This window comes from Pongo pygmaeus, chromosome X (genome assembly GCF_028885625.2).
Source record: "Pongo pygmaeus isolate AG05252 chromosome X, NHGRI_mPonPyg2-v2.0_pri, whole genome shotgun sequence".
Lineage (NCBI taxonomy): Eukaryota > Metazoa > Chordata > Mammalia > Primates > Hominidae > Pongo > Pongo pygmaeus.
Window position 1 is genome coordinate 92,390,823 of NC_072396.2, and position 18,467 is coordinate 92,409,289.

An 18,467-nucleotide genomic window follows, 5' to 3' on the forward strand; every position below is an offset into this window, starting at 1 on the left:
TTGTTGATTTTATCCTTTGCTGTGCAGAGGCTTTTCAACTTGGTGTGATCCCATTTGTCCATTTTGGCTTTGGCTTCCTGTGCTTCTAGAGTAGTGCTCAAAAAATGTAAGCACAGACCAGTGTCCGGGAGATTTTTTTCCAAAGTATTCTTGTATTAGTTCCAGGATTTGAGGTATTAAAGTCTTTAATCCATTTTGATTTGATTTCTGTATATGGTGAGAGATACTGTTCTAGTTTAATTCTTTTGCATATTGATATCCAGTATTTCCAGCACCATTTATTGAAGAGACTGTCCTTTTTAGCCAATGATGGGAAGAAAAAAAGAGACTATCTTTTCTCTAGTGTATGTTCTTAGCCCCTTTCTCGAAAATCAGTTCACTGTAAATGAGTGGATTTGATTCTGGTTTGTCTATTCTGTTCCGTTGATCTATGTGTCTGTTTTTATGCCAATACCATGTTGTTTCCATTACAATACCTCTGTAGTATAATTTGAAGTCAGGTGAGGTGATTCCTCCAGTTTTGTTCTTTTTGCTTAGGATAGTTTTGGCTATTCTGTGTCTTTTATGGTTCTTTATAAATTTTAGGATTTTTTTTCTATCTCTGTGAAGAATGTCATTTGTATTTTGATAAGGATTGCATTGAATCTGTTGATTGCTTTAGGTAGTATGGACATTTTAACAATATTGTTTTACCAATCAATGAATATGGATTATTTATCTATTTTTTGGTGTCCTCTTCAATTCCTTTCATCAGTGTTTTACAGTTTTTAATATAGACATCTTTCAGTTCTTTCATTAATTTTTAGGAATTTAATTTTATGTATGGCTTTGTAAATGGGATTGCTTTTTGGTTTTTTTTTTCATATTGTTTACTGTTTGCATACAGAAATGCCGCTTTTTTAATGTTGATTTTGTATCTTGCATCTTTACTGAATTTTTTATTAGTTCTGTTTTTTGTGGAGTCTTTAGGTTTTTCCAAATAAATGATCATATCATCTGCGAACAAGAATAATTTGACTTCTTTTTAATTTGGATGCCTTTTATACATTTCACTTGTTTGATTTCTCTAGCTAGAATATCCAGTGCTATGTTAAATAAGAGTGGTTGGTGGCAGTGGGCATCCTTGTCATATTCCAGATTTTATAGAAAAGGCTTTCAGTTTTTCCCTATTCAGTATAATAATATTAATAGCTATGGGTCTGTCGTATATGGCTTTTGTTATGTATTGGAATGTTTCTTCTATCTCCAGGTTTTTAGTGTTTTTTTTCATGAGGGGATGTTGAATTGTATCAAATGTTTTTTCAGCATTAATTAAAATAATCATATAGTTTGTATCCTTCATTCTGTTGATATGATGTATCACACTGATTGATTTGCATATATTAAACCATCCTTGCATCTCAGGGATAAATCCCACTTGGTCAAGATGAATAATATTTTTAATGTATTGTTGAATTTGGTTTGCTAGGATTTTTTTATTTTTGCAATAATATTCATAAGAGATATTGACCTGTAGTGTTTTTTCTTTCCTTTTTTTTTTTCTTTTTTGATGTTTCTTTGTCTGGATTTGGTATCAGGGTAATATGTTTTCCAGGTTACTTGCTCCGTTTCCTTCTCTTTCAGGGATGCAAGTGTGCCATGGGTTTGGTCTTTTTGCATAATCCCATATTGTAATGATGTTTTGTACATTCTTTCTAATTTGTTTTTATTTTGTCTGACTGGGTGGAGTAGAAGTACCAGTTTTAAAACTCTGAGCTTCTTCCCTCACCTTGGTATATTTCATAATTTCATAATCACATGAAATTATGATTATATTATGAAATATTTATAGTATATTTTTCAGCTCTAGATGATCACTTTTTTTTTTCTTAAAATGGCTATTTTGTCTTTCAGGTCTTGAATGATTTTACTGGATTCTTTGGATTCCTTGGATTGGGTTTCACATTTTTCCTGAATCTTGATGATTTTCATTGCCATCCAGATTCTGAATTCTATGTCTCCCATTTAAGACATTTCAGTCTGACCAAGAACCATTGCTAGGGAGACAGTGTGGTTCTTTGGAGATAAGAAGATACTCTCGCTTTTAGAGTTGCTAGAGTTCTTTTGCTGGTTCTTTCTCATCTTTGTGGCCTAATGTTCCTTTAGCTGTGTTATAATTTGAGTATTGTCATTTGGCTTAATTTCTGGATGTTTTCGGAGGGCCAAGGCTTTGTACAGTATATGTAATTTTTGTGGCTGAATTCTTGGCCTTGGTTTCATAAGGGGTTATATTAGCCATGTATTTTTTATCTAGTTTGGGCTGTGACCCATCAGATTGTGCATAATAATGGCAAGCAGATAAGTTACGACTCAGCCCCCTCCGGCTCCTCTATTTCCTCATGATTTCAGCCATGCCCTCTCTCAGTCCTAGAGTATGGGCTCCTCTCCCACTGAAGTACTGGCCACAGATCTTGGCTTGGCCCTCTGAGCCTGTATATCACAGCCCTTGGGCAAGTTCAGGCTATTTCTTCCCTCCCCAATTTGGGGGCAGTGGGGTGGGAAATTTGGCAGTGGCAATGGCAAAGGGTCTGTCACTTGTCTCTGTGATCTCTACCCCACAGAGGTGGGGAAGCCATGCTGTGGCCAAATTCCAAGGGTCCTGACTGGTGAAGAGCAGGAGGTTGGGTCTCAGAGAGATTGACCTCCTCTTTGCATGGCAGAAGCAGCATGTTGTAGATGTGAGTAAAGCAATCAGGGCCTTTGTTCACTCCCCAGCCCAAGGGAAGCAAGAACAGGTACTGCTGCAGTGGCAATGGCATAGGGCTTGTCAGTTGTATCTGGGAATTCCACCCCAGATAAATAAAAGAGCCACTGCTGACTGAAGTGATTAGGTGATTGTATGGCAGCTGCACTGGGGGTGCAGGTAAGGAGGCCTTGCCCACTGAAGGGTAGCAGGGGCAGAGGCCTGTGTGGAAAACTGCCTGGCCACTTTTCCATAGCTGTGGCATGCTGGTGGACTATGACGGCTCTTGGGCTCGTAGTTCTCACCCCAGCCTGAGGGATGGGGGTCATGGCAGCGGGAATTGAGGCAGTCCTGTAGGTTACCACTGGGAGCTCTATCCCAGAAAAAAATGGAGAGCTGTGACCTGCTGGAGTCCTTAAGCAGGGGTAGAGTGGTTGTGTTTGGGTCTCAGGCCAGTGGGCTTTGCCTGGCAAGGTGTAGTGGTGGTAGGGCCTGCAGTCTATCCACTCCTTAGCACTGTGGATACGTCTCCTGTACTGGAGGCATGCAAGATAGCCTGGCCTCCCTTGTTGGTGGTGCTACGGCAGCTGGTGATGGGGTTCTCAGCAATCCAAGGCCCTTGGGATTTCCTGGGGCATGAGCGGTAGGTCTGTACAAATTCCATGCAGCTCTCTATGTCATTCTGGAGGTCCCAGGGAGAGAGGGGCAGGCGGGGTGGGAGTCAGGGGGGACTCTCAAGTGCCCAGTATTGCAAAAGTCCATAGCCGAAATGTGGGTCCCCAGGAGTTCTCACTCACTGATCATCTCCCCATTATGGGGAGCCTCCCTTCCCTCTGTGCCAGTGCTTGGTGGGTGACTGTCCTGCCTCACTCCTGTCTGTTCTCCATAGGTCACCAATACTTCCTTGATGAATGCCAATGTGACCTCCTGGACAATTCACATGAAGAACTAGTTTGTACTTACCACTCTATCTCCTCTGCATGACAGTGGCACACACCAGCTGCTTCTAGTCAGCCATCTTGGCCCCAAAACACTACTTTAAAAAATACAATTGTCTTTTTATTGTATTTTTAACTTTTATTTTAGAATCAAGGAATACATGTACAGATTTTTTACAAAAGAATATTGCATGATGCTGAGGTTTGGAGTATGACTGAATCCATGACCCAGGCAGTGAGCATGGTACACAATAGGTAGTTTTCAACCTTTACCCCCACCTTCCCTCCCGGCTCTGTTTTTTCCCCTCGTAGTGTCTATTGTTCCCATCGTTATGTTCACATATACCCAATGTTTAGCTTCCACATTGCTAGTGAGAACATGCAATATTTGGTCTTCTGTTTCTTTGCTAATTTGCTTAGGATGATGGCCTTCAGCTACATCCATGCTTCGGCAAAGGACATGTTTTCATTCTTTTTTATGGCTGTGTAGTATTCCACAGTGTATATGTACCATATTTTCTTTATCCCATCTACCATTGATGGCACATGGGCTGATTTCATGTATTTGCTACTGTGAAGAGCGCTGTGATGAACATACTGGTGCATGTGTCTTTTTGGTAGAACAGTTTATTTTCCTTCGCATATATACCAAAAAATGGAATTGCTGTGTTGAATGGTAGTTTAACTCCTAGTTCTTTGCGAAATTGGAAAGCTTCTCTCCACAATGGCTCAACTAATTTATATTCTCACCAACAGTCTATGAAGTTCTTGTTCGTAAGAAGTTTGTGCTCATTTGAGAAATGCATCTTTAAATAATTAAGTAAAGCATGTTATACAGCGATATAATAAATTAATATTGTGTGCTAAAAGAAATATCACATTCTCTTTTAAAGGAAAATTCTGTAGACAGCTCATATTTCTATGGACTTCCTTTTCCTTCTGTTTTCAAAATATATGTGCACTGCATTGTCCTTGATGAATTAAAAGTCCAAGGCCATTGATTCATTTGACAAACCTCTTTCAGGAACCAAAAAATAAACCTGTGTACCATGCCACGTCACTAATGTTAAACAAGAATTTAGATCTCATTCTCAATCTTAATTGGGCATTGTATTTTGCTGAAATTTACAGTAGTAGGGTCTACTTTTTACTTTTGAAAATATTTAGTACATTCCTTTAAACAAAAAAGTTATTTAATTTCCTGGCATTTATATTAAAGTACTAAACCTGTTTGTTTCTAAGATATATTGGACTGTATTAGTGACTTTTTTATAAATTTCAATGAAAATTTTTTGTTGCTGGCTTTGTGCCTGCCTGTTTCTTCTCTTGTCATTGTATATTTTCTAACAATTGTAAAAATATGCATTTCAGATATAAAGAAATCACTCACTGAAGATCCAGACTGTTCATTGGGTAATATTATTTTTTAAATGTGTAGCTGCTTATAATTGTAACACAACCAAAAAAATTTTGTTGTATGCAATTGTAGGTGGTCAGGTACTATGTGTGTGTGTGTGTGTGTGTGTACTGTTTAATAGTCATACTGGGCTGAAGTTTGTTGTACAAGTATGAGTGTGTACACATTTACCTGCATGCTTGTGAGTGTGTACAAAGTTCAGGATGTTAAATTGTGACACTTTGATAATTAAGGGCTTCTTGAAGCTTAGTTTTTAACAGGTACTTTTAAAAATAGATTGGCATGTACATTTTCAGGATATATATCACTACTGCTAGATCGACACATACACTTTCAAGATATACATCACTGCTGCTATAAAGCCTTATTTTAATTTAACTGTATACTGTTGTGAAGATTCTGTGCCAATATCAAGCAGTGGAGCTTTGGATTTTTGAAATATTTCCTGTACTTGTTCATTGCTGCTTTGTCTTCTGATATCATTCACCATCTTCTACCTTGATGTAATGGTTTTTTTAATTCAACTATTTTATTTTATTATTATACTTTAAGTTCTGGGATACATGTGCAGAACGTGCAGGTTTGTTACATAGGTATACACATGCCATGGTGCTTTGCTGCACTCATCAACCCTTCATTTACGTTAGGTATTTCTCCTAATGCTATCCCTCCCCTAGCCCCCTAACATGCAACAGGCCCCCGTGTGTGATTTTCCTCTCCCTGTGTCCACGTGTTCTCATTGGATGTAACAATGTTAATAAAAGGTATTAACAAACTCAATTTCTATGTAGATACAATTTTCTTCTGCTTTTTGTTTTTATTATTATTTTAATTATTCACGTTTTCATTATTACTGTATTAATTATAGCTGATATACCAGTCCATATTTTTTCCTAATTGGTAGATTTATTTCTAGTCATGCACTGTTTTGATACAATAAAATAGTATATTTAATTTGTATTACCTCTGGAGTTAGTCATATATTTTGATATAAAAAACGGTAAAACCATAGATATTTTGGTCCTGTGTCTTTATTCTCAGAGTTCAGATGCTGCCATGTCTTCTGCTATTGTGATTGTAGCTTGGAATGCCAGCAACATGGGACTAACTAGGTCTATAATGAGTGGTAAAAGAGAATTTGGGTCATGATCTCATAAACAGTGGGATATAGAAGAAAAAATAAGGCTTTGTAAGTATTTGCTTTTTGATCATACTATCTTACAATTTTATTCTAAGAAATACATGCCGATCCTGTGGATTAAAACTAATAATCTTCCCAAAACTTTATTTCCCTTACTTCAGAATACCAATGCTAAGAAAAAAGTATGAAGATATTTTTTTAAAAACATGTTTCAAACTTTTATAATGAAATAACTTGGGCATAAATAGTGCATGTCATATATTTTAAAAAATGTGTTGACAGAGAAAATATATGAATTCCTTTCACTCCCGGAAAAAGACCAAACTAATTTGTATATAATATAGAATCGCGTATAAGAAAATTAACACTTTATGAAACACATTTAATCTTATTTTAAAAACATGTCATTTTTTTCTCCAACCAATGCTTTATTCATGGCATTAATTTTTCATTGGAACCCCAGTGATAAATGTGTAAGAACACATCTGCTAGAGCAGGCAGATAGGTAGACATGAGCAAGAAAGGGAACCCTGGAGACCTGAAGCCCTGGAAACTTTGTCACACTAGCAATCAGTGCCCCACTAAAAAAATCAGAAAAAAAAACAAAAAAAAACAATAGTCACATATGTAATTGTGGTTAGGATTATCTGGCCTTAAACTGGGACTTACCTGGACCTAGTAGGAAATAACTTCAGTAGGGACTTTCCTCAGTAGGGAGCATGTGCACTTCCACTTGCCTCACCTTAAAGGTAACCTTTTGTTCATTATAATAATTAAAACACACCCTGGTTGAGATTTAACATACTAATAAGACATATGACATATGCACTTAGCATGTATGGTTATAGCACATGCACACCCAGGGGGCCACCCAAAACATGCATGCTAACAACACCACTTCATGCCACTTTTATGAATAATTACATGAGATTCCTATAAAGAGGGTTCCCCAGTGTCAATTGACACTCATTCTCAAGCAGCCTGCTCTGACTTGGCTTTCACAGTGTACCGTCCCTTTAAATAAGTTTGCTGCTGCTTCTCTATCACTGCATGTCTCTTGACTTAATTATTTCTTCCAAGAAGACAAGAATCTGTGAATCTGCCTTTGATTTGGAAGCCCTCACTTCCAGTTATCCTGCCTTTCTGGACCAAACCAATGTACGTTTTACATGTATGGATTGATGTCTCACGGTCTCCCTAAAAGGTATAAAACCAAGTTGTACTCTGACCACTTAGAGCACATGTTCTCAGGATCTCCTGAGGGCGGTGTCACAGGCCATCACCCACTCATATTTGGCTCAGAATAAATCTGTTCAAATATTTTCAGAAAGTGACTTTTTACTGACATACAGGACAACAATAGTTAAAGGTATTTAAGGAGATATTTGCTTTTTTAAAAAAATTAAATTCTAATCTCCCATGTAACATGAAGTTTTGAAATTAATTTTATTTCTTGGTTGATAGTAGATATATTTTTATGTAGCCACATATAATTGTTATTTATAATGATTTTAAAAATGTGTTTCTGGGTCGGGCCCAGTGGCTTACGCCGGTAATCCCAGTAGTTTCAGAGGCCAAGGCAGGCGGATCACGAGGTCAGGAGATTGAGACCAGCCTGACCAACATGGAGAAACCCCGTCTCCACTAAAAATACAAAATTAGCCGGGCGTGATGGCGCGTGCCTGCAATCCCAGCTACTCAGGAGGCTGAGACAGGAGAATCGCTTGAACACGGGAGGTGGAGGTTGCGGTGAGCTGAGATCGCCATTGTACTCCAGCCTGGGCAACAAGAGCAAAACCCCATCTCAAAAGAAAAAAAAAAAAAGTGTTTCTGCAACTGCAAATAAAATTAGCATTTGCTGTTTTCAGAAAAGAGAATCTTCTATTTCTTACCTCATAAACCTTCGATAAATGAGCACGTAGCTTTGAAATTATCTATTTGAGGTAAAACAAAACTTATGAGAGGGCCATTGTTTTGAGCTGAGCTCTTGCACTAGGCGCCAACATTCCAGGCCAAACAAAAATGGAGTGACTCATGCTAAGTGCAAACTAGTCAAACTGAAACTTTAAGGAAGCAGATGTGTTATCAGGGAAGGGTATCCAAGTTACCGGTGGTGAATCTGTATGGGTATGCAGCAACCTCAATTCTTGCCTCCTCAGAAAAAAGATTTTGACTGAGGGGCATATGGCAGAAAAAAAGAGACTGAGGCAAGTTTTAGAGCAGGAGTGAACGTTTATTAAAAAGGTTTAGAACAGGAATTAAAATAAAGTATTATTGGAAGAGGGCCAAGTGGGCATCTTGGAAGACAAGTGCTCCATTTCACTTTGGACTTAGGGTTTTATATGCTGGCTTACTTCCAGCATCTTGCATCCCTTTTCCCTTCATGCTTCCCCTGAAATGAGCTACCTGCATGCGTAGTGGCCTGCTAGCACTTGGGAGGTGAGTATGTTCAGTGTGTTTACTGGACTTGTACACATGCTCTCCCAAGGCATTCTTCCCTTTGCTGGTGGAATGCCCCTGAAACGTCATATACCATTAAACTCTGCCATTTTGTCTCTTAATGCACATGTCTGAGTCCACTCGCTCATCTCCTGAGATCTTATCCAGAAGCTGCTGATCACCCGTTTCAGTTTTTTTTTTCTATAGGGTGACTGCCTTTCCCTGGAACTGGCTATGACAAATTATTATTTCAGAGAGACAATTAACAACCACCTGACCATCGCCTTATTGTCTACTGATATTCTTGGTTGTGGATAGGCCCTCTCCTGCTCTGCTCATGCCTTACTAGCTACCTACTCTAACAAATGGATATCAAAAGTGACCTTTTTTTTTCTTGAAGAAAAGAGATTCCAGTTTACCTCAGTCAATAATAAGAAAATTTCTTCTGCTTTATTCATTACAAAAAAGTAACCTAATTTTAACAAATTAGATTTTTTTTTCTTTGTTCTGTTTCCTTGCTCCCAATGTAAAGAATCCAGTGTTCTGCTACTGCCCATTGAGAGCTCTCATTCTATTTTGTAGAATAAAGGCTGCCTTTATTCGCGAATCACAAACAAAAGCCAATTAGATCTATAACTACATTTATTGTAATTTTGTTTTTCAACTTTGGTACCACTATTTCTTTCCTATCTGTCCTTCCGGTTGATCCTAGAAAAATATAGTTTGTATTCCCTAGACAGTATAAATACAGCAAAACTAAAGCCATTTAAAATCCCTTTACAATTTCAAGGGCTTCTTTACACTTATGTCAGATAAAGACAAACAGGTACTTAGATAGGAAGACACTTCAGTTAAAAAGAAAGACTATTCCAATGGTCTTTATTCCAAAGAAAGACTGCTCCAGATCTCAAAAACTCTGTGAACATTTCAAAATCAAGCAGAAAAATGATTTTCCTTAATAGGGTAAAAAGGAGACAAGCAGAGATAAACACGATCATTAGAGGAGAAGTTGGACAAACAAGGGAAAATAACCAATGCGTTCTGACAAAAACTGTCCTGCTATGCTCAGGAAAACCAGGGAAAGAGGTTACATTCCACTGTGTTTGTTTGTTTTTGTGCTTGTTCAGGCTTGCAAGTAAGCAGAGTTCAGGGTCCTAAAGATGAAAGAGAAGCCTAATCAAAGGCTGGTGACAAAGCACAGGGTAAAAAGCAGGCAATTGTAAATACTTGGTCACTTTGAAGGAAACGGTCAATTAAATTGCATTTAGCAGTCTACAATGTGTAAACCACAGTCCTTAAGAAAAGTGGTCTTGAAACATCAGAAATTCAGCTTAGATTTACTGTTTTATTATTGATTGACCAATACAATTGACTTAAATAATAATATTTAATTAATGTGTTATACTATTTAATTATCATCATCTATACACATACACAGAGTATGATAAAATGCAAAATAAAATATATTTGCTGGTAGAAATAATTATGAGATTTAACAAAGCTGTGATCCTATTTGGTTAACTCCTCTGGCCTCATTTCATTCATCACAAATCATTATAATCTATTTTATGTGAGGAATAAATTAAATAAAATGCCATATATAAAAATGCTGAGCATAGTGCCAGGCACATATTAAAAAACCAATAAATATTGGTTGAATAAATGACTACTTGCTGATGAGAAGTATACTATATGAATGAAATTGGACTAGTTGTCTCCCTTAGCTTTTTTTTTTTTTTTTCAGAGCAGGTGTGGAAGTTTATTAAAAAGCTTTAGAGTAGGAAAGAAAGGAAAGTGCACTTAGAAGACATCCAAGTGGGCAACTTGAAGAACAGTGCCTCCTTTAGCTTCTTAATGTTCTGAGGTGACTGTATTGCATGAGATTATCTCAAAAATTCTTAATTTCTAAATAAAAAAATTGTTAAATTATTTTTCTATGTATTGTCACTTACATTCATTAAACTGTAATTGCTTTAAAATTTACTTTTATTTAAGTATAGAACAAAACAGCTTCTAGAAGATATTGGAATTATAGAATCCCAATATATAGTGCTATCACATAAACAACCTAATGTTCTCAATAACTACCTTTTAAAGTTTAAATGTTAGTACTTGCTACTTATTTTCTTTTGTAAGTAAATAGCATATTAGCTGCAGACATACGTCTCATTTACAAACCTTGATTCTTAATCGTGAGGTCTGAAAAAACCCTATTTGACAGAGATTTTTGACATTTCAATATCAGAAATTTATGATTTTTCTCTGTGGTGATTTCACTCATAAGAATACTCTTAAGTAAGCTAATAACAATGCTATAAAGGCATTAATTAATTATTGCAAAACAATAATACTTATAAAATAGGTTACACATTTAATATTTAACTTATACTATAAACTTTATACCACTTGGTATAATAAATTTTAATAACCATGATAAAACCAACATTCACATAACACCTACTAAAACGTAATTTAAGAAGTTAATTATCAGCAGGAAAAAAAGATAAGTTTCCCTTTAAAGTCCTTTGCATATTTAATTAAATCAACTGAATTATGGAAGGAATAGTAATTGAATATGAGACTGTCTGAAAAGGCATTAATGAAAAGAAAAATGTATCTGCACCTGAAGTCCAAAAACTACAATTTTTAAAAAACCTAAAACATAAAATAACTAACAGAGCCTCTGCTTTTTTTAAGGAGGATAAAATTGGTAAACTTTGAGCAACACTGATGGAGAAGAAAGAAATGTATATACCTCACTACGCATCCAACAGACACAGAAAAACATATTAAAAGGATACTATAAACTCATTTGTTCACACATTTATGTGAATAAACTTAAAAATTTAGTTGAAATTGTCAAACATAATTAGATTCAGAAAATATGATTATGTACAGAGTTTATTCGAGCACAAAACTTGAGGAAATGCACATTAAAACCATAATAAGATACAATCTTATACCATCACTCAGATGGCAATAATTAAAATGTCCAAAAACAACAAATGTTGGCAAGAGTTTAGATAAAAGGGAATGCTTATGCACTGTTGGTGAGAAGGTAAATTAATATAACTTTAATGGAAAACAGTATGGAGTTTTCTCAAAATAAAAATAGAACTGCCATTTGATTCAGCAATCCCAGTTCTGGGGTTATACCCAAAGTGAAATAAATCATTATATCAAAAGACACCCACACTCTTAGGTTTATTGCAGCACTATTCACAATAGCAAAGATATAAAACCAACCTAAGCGCCCATCAGTGGAAGATCAGAAAAAGAAAATGCGTTATACATGTATACCATGGAATACTACTTAGCCATTAAAAAAATGAAATCGTGTCTTTTGCAGCAACATGGATGGAATTGGAGACCATTATCTTAAGTGAAAAAATCCAGAAAAAGAAAATTAAACACAGTATGTTCTCACTTATAAGTGGGAGCCAAACAATTTGTATACATGGACATATGGAATAGAAAAATAGACATTGGAGTCTACAAAAGATGGGAGCATGAGAGGTGGGTGAGGGCTGAAAAATTATCTGTAGCATACAATGTTCACTATTCCGATGATGGGTACACTAAAAGCTTCACTACTATGCAGTATATACATGTAAGAAATCTGCACTTATGCTATGTATATATATGATAGAGTTTATTTGAGCACAAAGCTTGAGGATTTGAGGAAGAAAACCCAGGTAACACAGAATCCAAATAAATGGGGTCAGTGAGGAAGTTACGGTTTTACGTATATAGGCAGACATATAAGAATTTAACAAGGTTGCAACAATATCCATAGGAGTCCAAAACATATATTACAGAAATTTGATTGATTACAGTTTGCTGCATTCTAAGGAAGATTGCTTTAACATTCCATAAAGAGGGGTGATAGACTTGAAGTGGATCTATCTAGCTCTGGCTTTTTGTAATCATCTACAGTACAAGAATAAAGAGAAGAATTAATGTATAATCAGAGAAGCAGAAATTGCAACTACACGCTACATGACTCAGGCCACTAAGTCACATTCCTATCAAAGCTCAGATAATTTAAAGTTCTAACAGCATTAAGTTTGAATTATTTAATTTCACAAAGTATACACCTGGCAAGCTACCTTCCAGTAGCTAATACAAGAAAAAATTAATGCAAAGGGTCATATGCCCATGAAAGAAATTGAATCTACTATAAAAACATTTCAATAAACAAAATGGACTAGAGTGAACTCACCAGAGAATTCTTCCAAATATTTAAAAAAATGTCAATCTTAAATAAATTCTTCCAAAAAATTCAGGGTAAGCTTATCAGCTCTTTTTATAAAGTCAAAATAAGTTTGATAACAAAACTCAACTAGAATATAGCAAGGTATGAAAATCAGTTTTTTTATTCAAATAGTTGCCAAAATTCTAAATAAAATTTAGCTCCTCTAATACCTATATAAACTTGTTATATATAAATTGGGTCATGCATCATGATGAATATAATTTTTTTCAGAAATAATAAAGTTGTCTAACATTTAAAAAAAGGATGCTGTACTACATCATCAATAACCACAACAGAAAAACCAAATACATATCTCAATAGATACAAAAATATTAGATAAAAGGAAACACTCATTTATGATATATGACTTTATAGGAACAAGAAATGGAAGAAAGCTTTCTTAACCCAGTAAAGCACTACTACAAACCAAATAGTAGGTAATATGTTGAAGACATATTGAAAGATTTTCTCTTGAGATCCAGAAAAGGACAAACTTGCCCACTATATCATTCATAGTAAAACAAGGGGAAAACATAAGTAAAATGAATAAAAATACAATAGGGCAAAGACTTTTAAATGGTTTTGTTAGAAGATTATGTACTTCTGTGCATAGATAATTCATGAGATTCTATAGGAAAACTATTTGCTTTCACAGGTAAATTTAGCAAGCTTGCTCCATAGAAGTGAATATAAATAAATTGTTTTTTAATATATGAGTAACAATTAAATAAAGGATAAATTTTAAAAGAATATGACACCATTTATAATAGCATCATAAAACATCAAATATTTCTGAATAAATTTAAAGAAATATATGCAAGCTTGCTACATTGAAAACTACAAAATATTTTTGAGATAAATCAAAGAAGACCATGGTAAGGGGCTTATCATCTATAGATTAGAAGTTTCAAAATCTTATTATTTTAATGATGCCGATCAGAGAAGATAACTAAGTTTACAAAAAATTTTACCATAAAGTGGGGAGGGTTAAGAAGACCTAAATATGATAAAGTATCAATGTTCCAATTCCAGTTTTAAAATATTGATTTTAAATATACTGTAAAAATTATGTATTTATTTTTTAATCCTTAGAGGAACCACTGAAAATTACACAAAGTGATATAGTTAAAATTATATTAGATTAGATAAATTATAGTGAAATAAGAACAAATGTTTAAATAAACCCCAAAAACAGAGTACAAGGAAATATTGCAACAAAAATCACAAGAAACAAATAGAAAACAAATAATAAAATGGTATACCTAAATCTGAACATACCATTTATTACATTATTGTAAATGTCTACACACAGGAATTTAAAGTCAGAGATTGTTAGAACAGATTTTTTAAATGACTCAAATTTTTTGCAGTATAAGTAATGACCACCCAAAGATATCAGGTTTGAATCCTTGGAATCTCTAAATGTTACTTTATAAGAGAAAGGTCCTTTGCAGATGTAATTAGGTTAAGAATCTTGAAGTGGGGAGATTATCTTGGTTTATCAGTGTGGCCTTTAATTCAATCACAACTTTCCTTATAAGAGAGATGCAGAGAAAGATTAAACCACCACACACACAGAATAGGTGAAAGCAATGTGAAGGCAGAAATTGGAGCCGTGCAGCCACAAGCAAAGGAATGCAGGCAGCCACAAGAAGTAGACAGGACAGGGAATATTCTCCTCTAGAGCCTCCACAGTGTGATCCTGCCCACACTTTGATTTCTGCCCAGAGATACTGATGTTGAACATGAAGCCACCGGAACTGTTAGAGAATACATTTCTGTCGTTTTAAGCACCAAGTCCGTGGTAATTTATTAGGACATTCTATTTTGTCAGACCTATAATTTCAAGTGCTACTTTGACATCTTTGAGTTTCACAGGGTCCCAAAGGCCTAGCCATGTGTTCTCCCAACCTGATATGGCTCCCCACACAGTGGGAAAGTTTCCCACCAGGATGGTTTCCTCATTGGCCAAACCAGCTGCACCCTACTCAGTCCTTGACCTAACAGGTTTCAGTTATTTGACAAATGGCAAAATTATTCAAAGAAGCCAATCACATCTTTACACAGGGACTAAGGAGCACCCCGTCCTCCTGTTATTAGAAAGAAGGCTTTCTGTAGGCCTTCTCTTTTACTCTGTTACCCAGTGTCACCCTCCTTGTGGCTCTGTATGGTGTGTGGTCTTCTACTTCCACAGGTTGTAAACAGATGTAACTAATAACAGGTGTTTATCTCATCTGTCTAGTGTCAGGTGTCTGTGTTCAACAATCTTGTACTGTTAGGGAATGGGATCCCTCTTTCACCAATGGGGTGAACAGTAGGTGATCAGAACAATTTATTTCACAAACCAAATGGCTCAATCAGGACCAAGAACATGTGGACAGATTTAATTAACTGCTCTTTTCCAAAGAATAAGTTCCTAATACCTTGAAGGGTGTCTGGGATGGAACTGCCAGCTTGCACTTTGGATTTGCATTGTGTTCTATGGTTTCTCTCAAGTACTGGCACCTCCTTCCACCTAAAGTGTCATTCTCACTACTGAGGAGATAGCTATTGTTAATTATATGCTGGCATGAAATGACAACACGTGGGGCCTCTGTCTGGCAGATGGTCTCTGGGACTTCCACCACTCATTCTAAGGCAGAGGGACTACCAACAAGGTTGTATAATGGACAATGGCAAGCTGATATGCCATTAGTAGTAGGGACCACAAGAACACAATGTCTGGAACTGGCTGTCCCTTTGGTGGACTATCGAGCCAAGGCCCTGAAGGATAAAGATTCCAGTGTATTGCATGTAGGCTGTTGATGAGAAATTATTTGGGGTGATCACCTGGCCCTCCATTAGTAGAGAAAGTACCTCCCCAAAACATGCACATAGCCTGGTGCTTACCTCCTAAGTGCTTGAGAAAGGCAAAATCCTGGCTACCAATGAGAAAAGAATTAAGAACGATTTTCTGATTTCCTTGTAAGAGTGACTGTTGTTCAGGCAAAGGTTGGGTCCTTTGCCACCTCCTGTGTTGTTGTTGCTTTCCTTGATGCTTTCACGAGTGCACTCCTGAACATCAAAGGTATCAAGTTACACATTCATAATATCGTGTTTTCCAACACTGATGAGAAAAAAACATGTAGAGGAGAATTTGCTATTCAGCTGTTCTCCAGTGTAAAACTCCTGGTCAGTGCACCTGGGCTTTGATCAATGCTGCTACAAAACAGCAAACAAAATGCTAATCTTGTGATCACAAGGCTTGGTGGCCCTCATCTAAGCCATAGACAAAATAGCTTTATTATCTCTGGACCCAATTTCTGAAGAGATTGACTGGGGCATTCTCAGAGGAGTAGGAGAATTTTCTATTGCCCCCTCACCTCTTTTCTTATAACTACCCAGAGAGACGCATGATAAGTAAGTGATCAAATGAAGACTGATTTTTGAATAATCAGAGACAGAAACTACATGGCTAGGTACCCAAAAGATGAAAGACTGTGCAGCAGAAAATGGCAGGAGTCATAATAGAAGGTGGTTTTAATCTGCCAGCCTCTGGATTGTGGGCCTGTAACTCTTCAACTGCACCAGTCCCCTACTTATGGCTCTTTTGCAATAAAAGTCCTAATTTTCAAGATCATTGTGGAAAACACCTATGGTATCCTTGTAGCACAGTTAAAGGGTTCATTCAAAACTGACTAGTTAGGCATTCTTAAACCATATAACCATTGTCGTGGGAAAGGTCTCCAGCCCTGATGATACTGATTTGAGGCTCTCTAGCGGAAGAAACTTATGAATAGAAGCAGAGGGGGAAAAAAAACCCTCCTCCCCCCAGATATATCTGTGAGAAAAAAGAAAGGAAAGAAGAAAAATAAAATTAAGAAAGAAACCAGAACATAGGGAGAAGAAATCAACAGAGTTAGAATGAAAGGTCTATAGTTTGACCCAACTGGAAATCCAAAACTTGCTAAAATAACTTATACAGCAAAATAATATGAAGGGGTGTTGATCAGCTTTTGTGCATCTTCACATAGGTGTGAATTAACTTTAAAATTTGCCAAAATGCACCAAATAGAAAACCTTCATGAACTTAATCAATGTTGGGGCTAAAATTAGTTAGACCCAGAGACTACATTAATGGCAACATCATAAGTGATTTTGCTTAGTACAATGTGGCCTTTTCTATCCCCTTAATCAGGATGTGCCCAATAAAGGGCAGGGTCCAAAGATCAACATAATTGGTCCCACTAAATTTAAGCATGATATTCATACTCTCTATAGTCTTAGAGGATTAACTAAATATAAAATAGAAATTAAATACGTATGCCCTACCTTAACAATCAGAACTACTAACTCAACTAAATTTCCCATAGTCATTGCATCCATTGCCCTAAAATACCCTATGGTGGACAGAGATGTTCTGATAGAATGATAAATATATTAGACTCAATTATTTTGCACTTACAAATTGGCTTGAAATAATGAGACCCAATGGACCACACAGGTAAAATTGTTAATATGACCCCAATATAAGTTAAAACAGACCCTTCAATAATTGGAATTTATTCTATGAAACTTTAATTAGTGGAGTAGTAAGTATCGTTACTGCTCTTTTCATTTAGCAGGCCAATTTTGACTGTTGTTAAACTGACAAAAGAAAGAATGAATGGTGCCTCACAGTAGATTAATTCAAACTTATTGCTCTAATCCAATAAATCCACATACCAACACCCAATATTATTAAAATTACTAAATCTATCCAATCAGCAACTAATAAATATTTTAAAATTATAAATTTGGCTAATATGTTTGATTCAGTACCCTTTTAGCTGCAGTTTGCTTTCCCCTTTAAAGGGACAAAGTACAACTTTACCAGACTACTCATGGGATACTTCAGCAGCTTTTTCATTGCATCTAATTTTCTCCAGGAACAGAGGTACAGCATGACAGTAATGATACCCCCCTCTGGAGAAATTTATTTGACACACTCACTAAGGATATATAAGTCCACCATCTTTAGTCATTTTGGGTTCTGGAGGCAACATTTTCCTCACTTAAAATTTTACTTAATCTCACTGATGTTGTTATTTACAAATGGGCCCTTCTCAAACAATCTTCCTCCAACAAAAGGCTCTATGATCAGTCCAGATTGAAATCAGCAGGTACCAGAGACTACGTCACTGCAGTGGCTTGAGCAACCTTTATTATGCCTCATGGAGTCTTTGAACCACCTATCATGGCCATCAGTTGGCCCATAAGCTTCTGATACAAGAGCCTGCCCTTCTCAGCACTATACACCATTAGAGTGGCAATTGCTGGCCACATATTCTTCTGGAAATAGAGGTTCTCATAGACCTTGAGCCCCTTACCCTACATACCCTGCTACCCATTATTCACTGGGTCATGAAGTAGTGTCCCACAAGCTTGACACTGCTACCAAGGACTGCTTGCTACAATATGGAGGCAAATATGGGCCCTCTGACATATTCTACTTGCAGCACAGGGTAGCCTCCCCTGTCCCCAAGTGCCTTGATAGGTACTATGGTGCTAGAGGAGCTTATTCCTCCCCAAGACCC